The sequence below is a fragment of the Bison bison genome, unplaced genomic scaffold (genome assembly GCF_000754665.1).
Source record: "Bison bison bison isolate TAMUID 2011002044 unplaced genomic scaffold, Bison_UMD1.0 scf7180017864139, whole genome shotgun sequence".
Lineage (NCBI taxonomy): Eukaryota > Metazoa > Chordata > Mammalia > Artiodactyla > Bovidae > Bison > Bison bison.
Genome location: NW_011494711.1, coordinates 769832 through 783268, shown reverse-complemented (window position 1 = coordinate 783268; position 13437 = coordinate 769832).

Below are 13437 nucleotides of genomic sequence, written 5' to 3'. Positions count from 1 at the left end.
TATTGATATTTCTCCCGGCAATCTTGATTCCAGCTTGTGCTTCTTCCAGCCCAGCATTTCTCATGATGTACTCTGCATAGAACTTAAATAAGCAGGGTGACAATATACAGCCTTGATGTACTCCTTTTCCTATTTGGAACCAGCTTGTTGTTCCATGTCCAGTTCTAACTGTTGTTTCCTGACCATGGAGTAGCCAAAAAGGTCAACAAAATAGTCTGAAATTCAGTACTTGGATGCAATCTCAAAAACGACAGAATGCTCTCTGTTCGTTTCCAAGGCAAACGATTCAATATCATGGTAATCCAAGCCTATGCCTCAACCAGTAACGCTGAAGAAGCTGAAGTTGAACAGTTCTATGAAGACCTACAAGACCTAGAACTAACTCCCCAAAAAGATGTCCTGTTCATTATAGGGGACTGGAATGCAAAAGTAGGAAGTCAAGAAACACCTGGAGTAACAGGCAAATTTGGCCTTGGAATACAGAATGAAGCAGGGGAAAGGATAATAGAATTTTGCCAAGAGAACACACTGGTCATAGCAAACACCCTCTTCCAAGAACACAAGAGAAGACTCTACACATGGACATCACCAGATGGTCAACACCAAAATCACACTGATTATATTCTTTGCAGCCAAAGATGGAGAAGCTCTATACAGTCAGCAAAAACAAGACTGGGAGCTGACTATGGCTCAGATCATGAAATCCTTATTGCTAAATTCAGACTTAAATTGAAGAAAGTGAGGAAAACCACTAGACCATTCAGGTATGACCTAAATCAAATCCCTTATGATTATACAGTGGATTTAAGAAATAGATTTAAGGGACTAGATCTCATGGATAGAGTGTCTGATGAACTATGGACGGAGGTTTGTGACATTGTACAGGAAACAGGGATCAAGACCATCCCCATGGAATAGAAATGCAAAAAAGCAAAACAGCTGTCGGAGGAGGTCTTACAAATAGCTATGAAAAGAAGAGAAGCAAAAAGCAAAGGAGAAAAGGAAAGATATAAGCATCTGAATGCAGAGTTCCAAAGAATAGCAAGGAGAGATAAGAAAGCCTTCCTCAGTGATCAGTGCAAAGAAATAGAGGAAAATAACAGAATGGGAAAGACTAGAGATCCTTTCAAGAAAATCAGAGATACCAAGGGAACATTTCATGCAAAGATGGACTTGATAAAGGACAGAAAGGGTATAGACCTAACAGAAGCAGAAGATATTAAGAAGAGGTGGCAAGAATACACAGAAGAACTGTACAAAAAAGATCATGAACCAGATAATCATGATGGTGTGATCACTCACCTAGAGCCAGACATCCTGGAAGGTGAAGTCAAGTGGGCCTTAGAAAGCATCACTATTATCAAAGCTAGTGAAGGTGATGGAATTCCACTGGAGCTATTTCAAATCCTGAAAGATGATGCTGTGAAAGTGCTGCACTCAATATGCCAGCAAATTTGGAAAACTCAGCAGTGGCCACAGGACTGGAAAAGGTCGGTTTTCATTCCAATCCCAAAGAAAGGCAATGCCAAAGAATGCTCAAACTACCGCACAATTGCACTCATCTCATACACTAGTCAAGTGATGCTCAAAATTCTCCAAGCCAGGCTTCAGCAATATGTGAACTGTGAACTTCCAGATGTTCAAGTTGGTTTAGAAAAGACAGAGGAACCAGAAATCAAATTGCCAACATCCGCTGGATCATGGAAAAAGCAAGAGAGTTCCAGAAAAAACATCTATTTCTCCTTTATTGACTATGCCAAAGCCTTTGACTGTGTGGATTGCAATAAACTGTGGAAAATTCTCAAAGAGATGAGAATACCAGACCACCTTGATATATAACAGGCACTTAATAAATACTTTCAATAAATGATTTGCAGAATCCAATATAAAGGCAAGAATCTTTATTGCACATTTTTAGATGTCTTATGAGATCAAATTTCTCTTATTTATATAATCTCCTACTGCTTCGTTTATAGCTGTATATCAAATATCAGGAATACAATGTCCCAGGAGCCAATATTCTTTTTAATTATTTTTTTTTCCAAACTAAGAGGATCTTGGAATGCTTACATCTAAGCTTTAGAATATCTTATTTTTTAATGGAAAAAATACAGATGAATTACAGTATGAAGAATTTCATTAGTGCCTTCTACTAAAACCTACTCCATTGGAAGATTAATGGCATCTTTCAGTTTAACTCTAAAACTCAAAAATTGTTTTAATTTGCACTTTAAATAAGTTCTCTTCCTTTAGAACAATGTTTATAGTCATTGAATTTCAGCGAACTACTCAATGGATAAAATTCAAACCAAATAGTAGGAAATGGAGATAAAGGACTTCATATATCTTGGAAAAACTAGGTCAGGGACCACAGTTACAGTGGTTTATAGTGATTATAATTCTACACTTATTTTCTTTTCCCACCAATGAAAAGTAGAATTATTGTTTCCCAGAGTACCTCTGGCTGGTGGCAGCTGACATGAGAATCATCATTTCCTGGTTCTGGTTTGTTTAAACAAGGCTTATACTAGAGACGTAGAAATAAAGGCACAGTGATTAAGTGCCCAGAACAGTCACTAAATGACTCATACAACCCAACTTTTTCCGTAACCCGTCTTGTCACACTTTCAACTTTATCAGTTTCTCATGCACATCCTCCTACAAGTTTGTAAGATCTGCACATAATAGAAGATAATATTAATAGATCAACTTTGATTTAACTTTCTGGTATTCAAATGAATTTTTGCAATAGCATATGTCTTCTTTTGGCTCATTGAAAGTGGGAATGGGAAAGAGGAAAAGAATTACTCTTCTGCATACACAATGATAATGACTAAGATCTCAGTTCAGACTCTTCCATGAAAATATTGCTGTCAAGTTGCTGGATGTTTTATATTTAATTTTTTATTTCAATGACAGTTCTATGACAAACTTACTGTCTATAAAACTTCTATGTCAAACTTCAGTATCTATAAAAAATTTTAGCTATTACCATTTCATAGACTGAACATAACAGGCAAAATGGGTAGGTATAGCCTGAACTAAAATTGAAAGTAATTCCTGAAGATTCTCAGTGCACAAGTACTTCTGTAGCCTCCTCTGGGGATTCTTTTTTTTTTTTTTTTTAATTGGAGGCTAATTACTTTACAATATTGTATTGGTTTTGCCATACATCAACAAAGCCTATCTGAACTGACCAAGACTTAGAAAGTTAATTTCCATTCTGAGGTTTCCCTAATCTTAGGTATCCAATGAAAGTTTAGGGTTTTTTCTTTTCTTTTTTTTTTAAGAATTAGAGAGTAGTCATTGTTAAAATTGAAGACAATGGCACCCCACTCCAGTACTGTTGCCTGGAAAATCCCATGGATGGAGGAGCCTGGTAGGCTGCAGTCCATGGGACCGCTAAGAGTCGGACACAACTGAGCGACTTCATTTTCACTTTCCACTTTTATGCATTGGAGAAGGAAATGGCAACCCACTCCAGCGTTCTTGCCTGGAGAATCCCATGGACAGAGAAGCCTGGTAGGCTGCAGTCCACAGGATCGCACAGAGTCAGACACGACTGAAGCGACTTAGCAGCAGCAGCAGCATTGTTAAAATTATACTCATCTTCAACTGAAGTAGTTCTTAGGTCATGTATGTCTAATGATATCTTTTGAAACTGTAGAAGTTTAACTAAGGCAAATAGATTTATCCTTATCTCATGAACTAAAGAATCAAGGCTGTCCTAACATTTTAATCAGCTTTCTCAAGGCATAATTTGTAAGTGATTGAGTCTAAGCTTAGGTTCAATTTATGTAAATGTTTAAATAAAATAAACCCAATACAAAACAGAGAGATAGCTGTTTTCTTAGTGGAAATTGCTTTGTTTCCTGTAAAGCATCATAAATAAAAATGGAATATATAAATAGTCATATTAAAGCATTATAACTTTGCAATCATGCATAATGATAAAACATAGCACAGACTATTAATTAAATAAAAATAATGTAGGGTGGATTATTCGTTAGTAAAAGGTATTGTTTTTCCTACCAAATATTTACTATTTATAATTCTAAATGACCCACTAAAACACTTTAAACCCTTAACTATACTTAGAAGTGTATGTAGTCACTTTAAATTGTGTAGTTGCAACAGTATACACACAAGTATAAACAGAAGTATCATGTTTATTTTTTATTATCCTCATGTTTTATATTTTTAATTAATTTTTATTAGAATATAGTTGATTTACAATGTTGTATTAGTTTCTACTGTACAGCAAAATTCATATATATTCATATATAAAATCTCTCTTTATATTCTATATAAAATCTCCCCACTCTTTTTTAGATTCTATTCCCACATAGGTCATTACAGAGTATTGAGTAGAGTTCCCTGTGATATACAGTATATTCTTATTAGTTATCAATTTTATATATAGCAATAATCAGCAATAATCGCTCAGTCGTGTCCGACTCTTTGCGACCCCATGGACTTTAGCATACCAGGCTCCTCCCTCAATGGGGTTCTCCAGGCAAGAGTATTTTATATATAGTATTTTATATATAGTAGTGTGTATATGTCAATTCTAAACTCCTAATTTATACATTTTCCCCCTTACAACTTTTTTTAATACAAATAAAAATTTACTTGATATTTCCTTTTCAATTAGCACCTGAAAATTCTCTATTTTTAATTCAATATTACAAAATTACTGCTATCATTAGGCTCAACGTATTCAGATTTTAAACTCAATCAATACAACATTTTTCTCTCTACTATCTTTTTCCTCCCTTCTCCCTATGGACAGTGTAAATTTCTAGAAGCTTACCTATCAGTTGCATTGAGCAAAGGGCCATGGCTTTGGATGACTTTCTCCATCCACATTGCCTTCAGTTCCCTGGTGGCTGGGCTGTCTTGATCTTGGCTATCATCATGTGTTGGCATCCATTGATAATATCCTCCATTTGTGATAGCCTCTGTTCTGTCAGTCCACATTTACAATATCAACTAAATTCCTCTTCTAGTTGGCCAGTACTTCTAAGTTCCACTTGAAAATTGACTGAAAGCTTTTTTAGTTTGTGATATCCCTCTTCTGTACTCTTCAGTCACTAAGTCATATCCAACTCTGTGACCCCATGACCTGTAGTAGGCAAGGCTTCCTTGTCCTTTGCTATCTCCCAGAGTTTGCTCAAACTCATGTCCATTGAGTCAGTGATGCCATCCAACCATGTCATTCTCTGTCATCCCTTTCTCCTGCTTTCAATCTTTCCCAGCATCAGGGTCTTTCCCAAGGAGTCAGCTTTTCACACCAGGAGGCCAAAGTATTGGAGCTTCAGTTTCAGCATCATTTCTTCCAATGGATATTCAGGGTTGATTTCTTATAGGATTGACTGGTTTGATCTCCTTGCTGTCCAAGGGACTCTTGAGAGTTTTCTCTAGCACCACAATTCGAAAGCATCAATTCTTTAGTGTTCAGCCTTCTTTATAGCTCAATTCTCACATCTGTACATAACTACTGAAAAAAAAAACATACCTTTGACTAATAGACTTAGTCAGCAAAGTGATGTCTCTGCATTTTAATATTCTGTCTAGGTTTGCCATAGCTTTTCTCCCAAGGAGCAAGTGTCTTTTAATTTCACGGCTGTAGTCTTCATGCACAGTGATTTTGGAGCCCAAGAAAATAAAGTCTGTCACTGTTTCATTTTTTCCCCATCTATTTGCCGTGAAGAGATGGGACCAGATGCCATGATCTTAGTTTTATGAATGTTGAGTTTTAAGCCAACTTTTTCACTCTCCTCTTTTACTTTCATCAAGAGGCTCTTTAGTTCCTCTTCACTTTCTGCCATAAAGGTGGTGTCATCTTCATATCTGAAGTTATTGATATTTTCCCTGCAATCTTGATTCCAGCTTGTGCTTTATCCAGTCTGGATTTTCTCATGATGTACTCTGCATATAAGTTAAATAAGCAAGGTGACAATATAAGCCTTGACATACTTCTTTCTCTACTTGAAACCAGTCTGCTGTTCCATGTCCAGCATTGAATCCCCATTTTACATTGTGCACTGTTGCATGAATATAAATAGTAAAGTGAAGTCGCTCAGTCGTGTCCGATTCTTTGCGACTCTATGGACTGTAGCCTACCAGGCTCCTCCGTCCATGGAATTTTCCAGGCAAGAGTACTGGAGTCTGTTGCCATTTCCTTCTCCAGGGGATCTTCCCAACCCAGAGATCCAGCCTGGGTCTCCTGACTTGTAGGCAGATGCTTAACCAGGTCTAAAATATAATCTAGATCCTGAAAAAGTTCACAGTACAGTCATAGAAATATCATTTCCATTTACTAAAGAATTAGATACTTAAATTCTGACCTATGAGTTTCTAAGGAGAACTGTACAGTTGAAACAGGAGGGAAGGTGGCAGAGTACAACCTTTAAAAGACTGATATAGCTTCTCAGCTTCCCAGCATATATGATACAATGGTTGAGAATCTGCCAGCCAATGCAGGAAACACAAGTTTAATTCCTGGACCAGGAAGACTGTGGGGCAACTAAGCCTGTGGACTACAACTTCTGAAGCCTGGGTGCATAGAGCCTATGCTCTGCAACAAGAGAAGCTTCCACACAGAGAAGACTGTGCAATGAAGCAAAGAGCAGCTCCCTGCTCACAGCAACTAGAGAAAACCTTCATGCAGCAATGAAGACCCAGCACAGCCAAAAAAGAAAAAAAGATACAGGCATAGGACATGACAAAGACTGGTTAGAACCAACGAGGTCCAAAATGATGGAATATTTGATTTCCAGTAGACCTTGAGCCTCATTATATGCTCACTGTAATATAATAGTGCACTAAATGACAAATCCATCAGTGCCAAGACAGTTCTGAGGTTAATCATAAAAGGCCAAAAGTGGGCAGTGGCCCAACTCCTGGAAGTCTCCAACTTTTCCCCTCAAATAATTGGAATAACCCTCCTACTCATTAGTTTAGGAAATTACCCAGCCCATAAAAACTCACTTTGCTATATTCTGGGACCTCTTGCCTTCTGCAATGGCCCACATTCTGTTTGTGGAATATGTTTCTCTCCAAATAAATTCACTTCTTATCTTATCTTTGTCACTGAGTTCTTTCTGCAGCAAAACATCGCGAACCTCAAATTCACTGGGAACACAGGCATGTAGAATGTAGAATATAACTGATCAGTTTAATTTCTTAATTGATTTTGAGCAGAATTCACAACTCAAACCTCTATAGGTAACTGAGAGAAGTAAACCTGGTGAGAACTGTGGTGCACCAGAGATCACAGGTCCCTTCTTGTCACGTTCTCACCGACTTGTGTTTCAGAGTATTACTAGGTAGAAATTCAAGCTCAGTACTGCCTAATTACTAGCTTTTCTAATATTCTGAAAATTAAAGTTATTGTGTGAAATCTCTCAATTTCTAAAGGTGACAAATCAGATTTTTTTTTACAAAAATATCATTTTGGTAAAATAAAATGATCATTACCATTGGTTTGTAAATTTTTTAAAACAAAAATTTACTCAAGTTTAGGAATTATAACATGCGATAATACTCTTTAGAACCAGGCCACTTACAACAAGCTTGATCATAATTGAACTTGTTTTGGGGCCCAGGAAAAGTGCTAAACTATAAATTTAGAAGGGAAACAAAAAAAAAGACAAGAAGAAGGGAGGAGAGGAAAAGATGTAGTTAAAGGGGGAAGGAAAGAAAAAGGTAAGGGAGGGGAGGGGAGGAAAACATCTCTTTGTTCAGAGTCTGTGTGATGGCTACATGTTCACCCTCAAATTTGTTAAAAGAGGAAAAAAGTTTGTGTTAATTTTTTAAGGAGTCAATTAAAGAAGTACTCTCAACTTGCATTTTCTTATGAGTGGTTAACAGATGTTTCCCCAAGTTAGTAAGTTTACTTAAGTGTCAGAGGCTGGACATTTGTATATAAAAATCTCTCTTTAGTCAAAAAGAAGCAAATTAGAGGAATCTCTTACCAATGTAAATATTTCAGACTGTAATAAGCTCCATAATGCCACAGCATAAAATGTTTGGCCTGAACACATTAACTTGTTCTCTCTCATTTCAGTAAGAGTAGAATTTTCTCTTTTGAGTTTGAAATAACAAATCACACATAGCATAGCACAGAAATTCTCTAAATGTAGGAATCTTTTTAAACTCTGCCTGTTTAGCATGTGAACCTCATTCTTAAATAGTTAAAAGACAAACTATTAACTTTGCTTTCCACTTCCTTTGAGTCATGACTTGACTTTCAAAACATTTTGGTCAAGCAGACTCAAAGTCTCCTCGCAGAAGAAACATTGAGGAATCATGTACTTCTCTGGCTTTACAATTTCCCTTCAGGGCAGGGCACATCCAAGTGACCCTGGCTTTTGACAAACCTTAGCTGAACAAAATGTAACAAGCTTGTCTGTTTTAAGCAGAATTTTCTATTCTGACAGATACAGCTCAGGAGTATTTGATGTCTGCTTGCTGGTCATAGATAATGGTGCATCTTGGGACCATTGTCATTCCTGTCAATAAGAAGGCCTGGGGGGACATGCAACAAAGCTACCTTTTGATTCACCGTTTTTCCTTCCTTCCCAAGACATTTGTAAGCCTGTGGTCAGCTAGGTCATTTTATTTTATCCTGATGTGCCTTGATAATAGCATGATGCCTACAAAAAACTTGACAGGCCATCGATGTCTGCTTCTTTGACTCCTATGTTGTTTTTCAGTCCTTCTCAATGTCAAACATACTTTGAAAGATACTGATTATGTTGGTTGGGGTGCATTTGACAAGGCATCTATTCTTTGATAAAATTAAACTCATGGGGGTTGATCTTGGAATTTAAGGTAATTTTTTGAGCCATGCAAGAGACTCTGTCATTCTACTGCTGGCACTCAAGAGATGTTTGAAAAATTGTGAATTCTTTTTAATTCAGATAAACCATGTTTTTTCAGTATGAGTTTGGAAGACTGGAACAAGGGGAAATCTGTAATTGAAAAAGGATGAATTACGATTGTGTCATATTAAAATGGAATCTACTCTCCCATTAACTGAATTAATAAATTCTGATACAACTATCAATAATATAATATCCAGGCTATTTAGATATTAAAAGTGGAGTTTACATATAGGTTAGTCTTAGTGAAGAAACTAGTCACTGTTTTCTATTCTTGAAAATTAGTTGGATGTATATGCTAAGAAATATGTATGTTTGTGTGTATGTGTGCACACTTATATGATAGTACATAATGTGAGTATATATATTCATACATGCATATGTATATAAAGAGCCTCCCTGGAGGCTCAGATGGGTAAAGAATCTGCCTGTAATGTGGGAGACTGGGTACAATCCCTAGGTTGGGAAGATCTCCTGGAGGAGGATATGGCAACCCACTCCAGTATACTTGCCTGGAGAATCCCCATGGACAGAGGAGCCTGCTACATACAATCCATGGAGTCACAAAGAGTTGGACATGACTGAGTGACTAAGCACATGTATATAAAAACATAAGAAATACATACACATATGCAAATAAACATATATATTATAGAACATGTTATTAAAGAAAAAATTATTGCATATAATGTGAATATCAAAAGAAATATGCAAATGTCATGATGGCATATTTTCAAAGATAATACTGTATCTTAGGGTTTTAGAAGGATTTTCACGTCTTGTTTCTGAGCAGATTCTTTTGGTGTCATTCTCCCTACTTTATAGATAAGTAAAAAAAGGTTTGGAAAACTTTGAGAAAACTTTCCCATTGACATTTAGAAATTGACAGGCTGAGAAATAAAACGAAATACTTTGCATCAATTATCTTTCAGCACAACACAATAATATGTGTAAAGTTCTTGGCACATAGTAAGAGCTCAGTAATATCAGCTAGCATTGTTGAGATGTTGAGAAATTCCTGTAGTCCAATGAATTATTGTATATTTCCTATAGGAAAAGAGGGATTTTCTTCTTGAATGCAGTTAGAAAAATTACACATATGCACTCATATGCAAAAACCCAGCTTTTAGCACAATCACATCACAGTTTTCTGGTATAACAGTTAACTAAAAAAATCAAATCTAAGTAAGTATTAATTTGGAAGTAGATATTTGCTTAGGTTTCTGATGGAGGAACAATTTATTATTGATAAAAATTCAAATGCTAGCTGATTCTTTTTCTCTTGTATGGTATTAAGGCCTTTGAATAAGAACCAGAAAATCATTCTTGGAGGCTAAATATACATCTTAAATTATGATCAAAGGGATTTTATGTATCCTTTTTTGTATTATGAGACACTTTTTGTCTAATTCCTACAGTAGTGAATTTTTCATATTATCACATTCTACAGAAGAGTCTCCATGTGCTTTTTACTCAGTACTGATCTATAACTGTGTGAGAAGAATCTACAGAAAAAGAATCACCAGAATGGAGCAGACACATCTGGTCAAGAAATGGGTCATGATCTCGCAAGCTATCATGGTAAAAATTTTGTGAGAAATGAGACAAGTAGAATCTTCACAACATCACATCAGTGGTGGGACAAAATTAGCCATGGACCAAAGACTTTTCTGTGCCTGTCCTGAAAACTTTTCAAAAGGATCCAGTTTAGTCCAAGAACTTAACTGGAAGACTAATTCTTTCCCATTACTTCCAACACTGTGTAGAGATCTGCAAACTGAGAAAACTTCCCCATTTGGAACCCCCTTTGCTGTACTTGTTGCTGCTGCTAAGTCACTTCAGTCGTGTCTGACTCTTAGCAACCCCATGGACTGCAGCCTACCAGGCTCCTCCATCCATGGGATTTTCCGGGCAACAGTACTGGAGTGGGTGCCATTGCAGTACTTAGGTATGACTTTCTCCCACTCTGCTAAGGCATTTACCATTTTCCACACTCTGTCATGAAATGGACCTGGCTAAATGGTTAAAGATGTCTCCTAGTTTTGACAAAGAAAAGTTTTAATTTCTCTTGTTCTTCTTGAAGTTTTAGGCTGAGTTTTGAAAAAGCAAAGATAATAAAAATGCATTTTTTTACATATTGAGATGTATTTTTATTCCTGATCCTACTTTATCTCAGCATTCCACACTATAATTCAATTTAGAGTTAGGTATTTTTACTTGTGCAGTGGAAGATGATAACAAGGTATTTTTACAGTCTTTGGAGCTAAGATGCTCTGGTCTTCTTCAAATCATCACTTATTCTATTTCTAGTTTTTATTTGAAATAATCACTATAATAGTCAAGGCTAGAGCAACTTAACTGATAAAATTAAAGAAAACTGAGACAAAGAAAGCATAAGTAACTTGCCCAAGGTAACCCAGTTTGTAAATAATGGCACTATAATTCCATTATAGTGCCCAGGTAGTTTGGCTATACATCTTTTAGCTACTATTCTATACAATATAGTAGAAATGGGAAGAAGATATAATTTACCCACACACACATGTGTGTGCATGAACAGAATTCAATTTCTAATTGTTCTCTTTTTTTACTTTCTTACGTACTCAAAAATAAATATAAGAATTTACAGGATACTTTGGGGGAAATAAACAAATAACATTAAATTATATTCATTTACCATGCATGCTTTGAGAAGAAATGGCAACCCACTTCAACATTCTTGCTGCGAGAACCTCATGGATAGAGGAGCCGGGGTGGCCCCAGTCCATGCAGTCTTGAAGAGTCAGGCATGACTTAGAGACCAAACAACAATAACGCGTGCTAATCTTTCTCTTTGACGTCGAAGTATCTATTATGTGGGCCTTGAACTGTAATAGAGCACTGAGGAGAGAAGCTACTGCACAGCAGATAAATTTGATAATGGCAGGGGGCAACTTGCCTAGTTCCCCAGATAATTCAATTGATTAGACTAGAATATGGTCTTGACGCATACAGTAGAAACTTCTCCCTTTCTTTCCTTCTGTAAAGTTTGAGTTTCTAGAAAATTCTGGGAATAAACTAATAAAATAGGTCTAGTCTCCGGCTTTATGAAGCTGTGTGGTGAGAGAAGGTTAGATAATCAACCAATATGATGTGATTGTATAATTACTAAAGTGGTCTCTTTTATAAAGGAAAAGTAGATATACTGTGGGAGTGTAAAACATGTTAGCTAACCCAGTCTTTTTTTCAATTATTGAAATATATTTGACTTATTATATTAGTCTCAGGTATACAACACAGTGAGTGACTCAGTTGTTTTATACATAATGCACTAAAGTTATTACATTATTATTCATTACATTATGTGCTGTATATTGCTTCCCTGTGACTTATTTATTTTATAACTGCTGTCCATACGTCTTAATCCTTTACAGCTATTTTACCTGTTCTCCCATATCCCACCTTTGGCAACCACTAGTTTTTCCTCTGTTTCTATTTTGTTATATTTTTCCTGTGTTTTTTTTTTCATATATTCTATATATGAATGAAAACATACAGTATGTTATCTTTCTCTGTCTGATTTATTTCATTTTGCATAATATCCTCTTGTTGCAAATGGCAAGATTTCATTCTTTTGTATGGCTGAGTTGCATTCTGTTGTATGTGTGTATATGTATCACATTTTCTTTATCCATTCATCTATTGATGGACACTTCCATATCTTGACTGTGTAAATTATGCAGCAATAAACACTGGAGTGCATGCATCTTTTCAAATTAGTGTTTTTGTTCATTTTGGATAAATATCTAAATAAGGAATTGTTGGATTACATGGTAGTTCTATTATTAATTTTTTGAGGAAACTCCACCCTGTTTTCCATAGTGTCTGCACCAATTTAAATTCTCACCAACAGTGCATAAGGGTTTCCTTCTCTCCATATTCTCACCAACACTTGTTACTTCTTTTCTTTTGTACGAGAGCTATTTTGACATACGTCAGGCGGTATCTCATTGTGGTTTTGATTAGCATTCCCCTCATGATAAATGACTTCGAGCATTTATTTTTCATGAAGGCCTGAGAAAGTAACATTTATACCAAAAACAAACAAACAAAAAGAATGAGGAGAAAACTCTCTTTTCATGGACTTGTGAGAAATGTCTGGATTCATATAATGTAAGTCAGTCAGTTCAGTTCAGTTTAGTCGCTCAGTTGTGTCCAACTCTTTGCGACCCCATGAATCGCAGCACGCCAGGCCTCCCTGTCCATCACCAACTCCCGGAGTTCACTCAAACTCACGTCCATTGAGTCTGTGATGCCATCCTGCCATCTCATCCTCTGTCGTCCCCTTCTCCTCCTGGCCCCAATCCCTCCCAGCATCAGAGTCTTTTCCAATGAGTCAACTCTTCACATGAGGTGGCCAAAGTACTGGAGTTTCAGCTTTAGCATCATTCCTTCCAAAGAAATCCCAGGGCTGATCTCCTTCAGAATGGACTGGTTGGATCTGCTTGCAGTCCAAGGGACTCTCAATAGTCTTCTCCAACACCACAGTTCAAAAGCATCAAATCTTCAG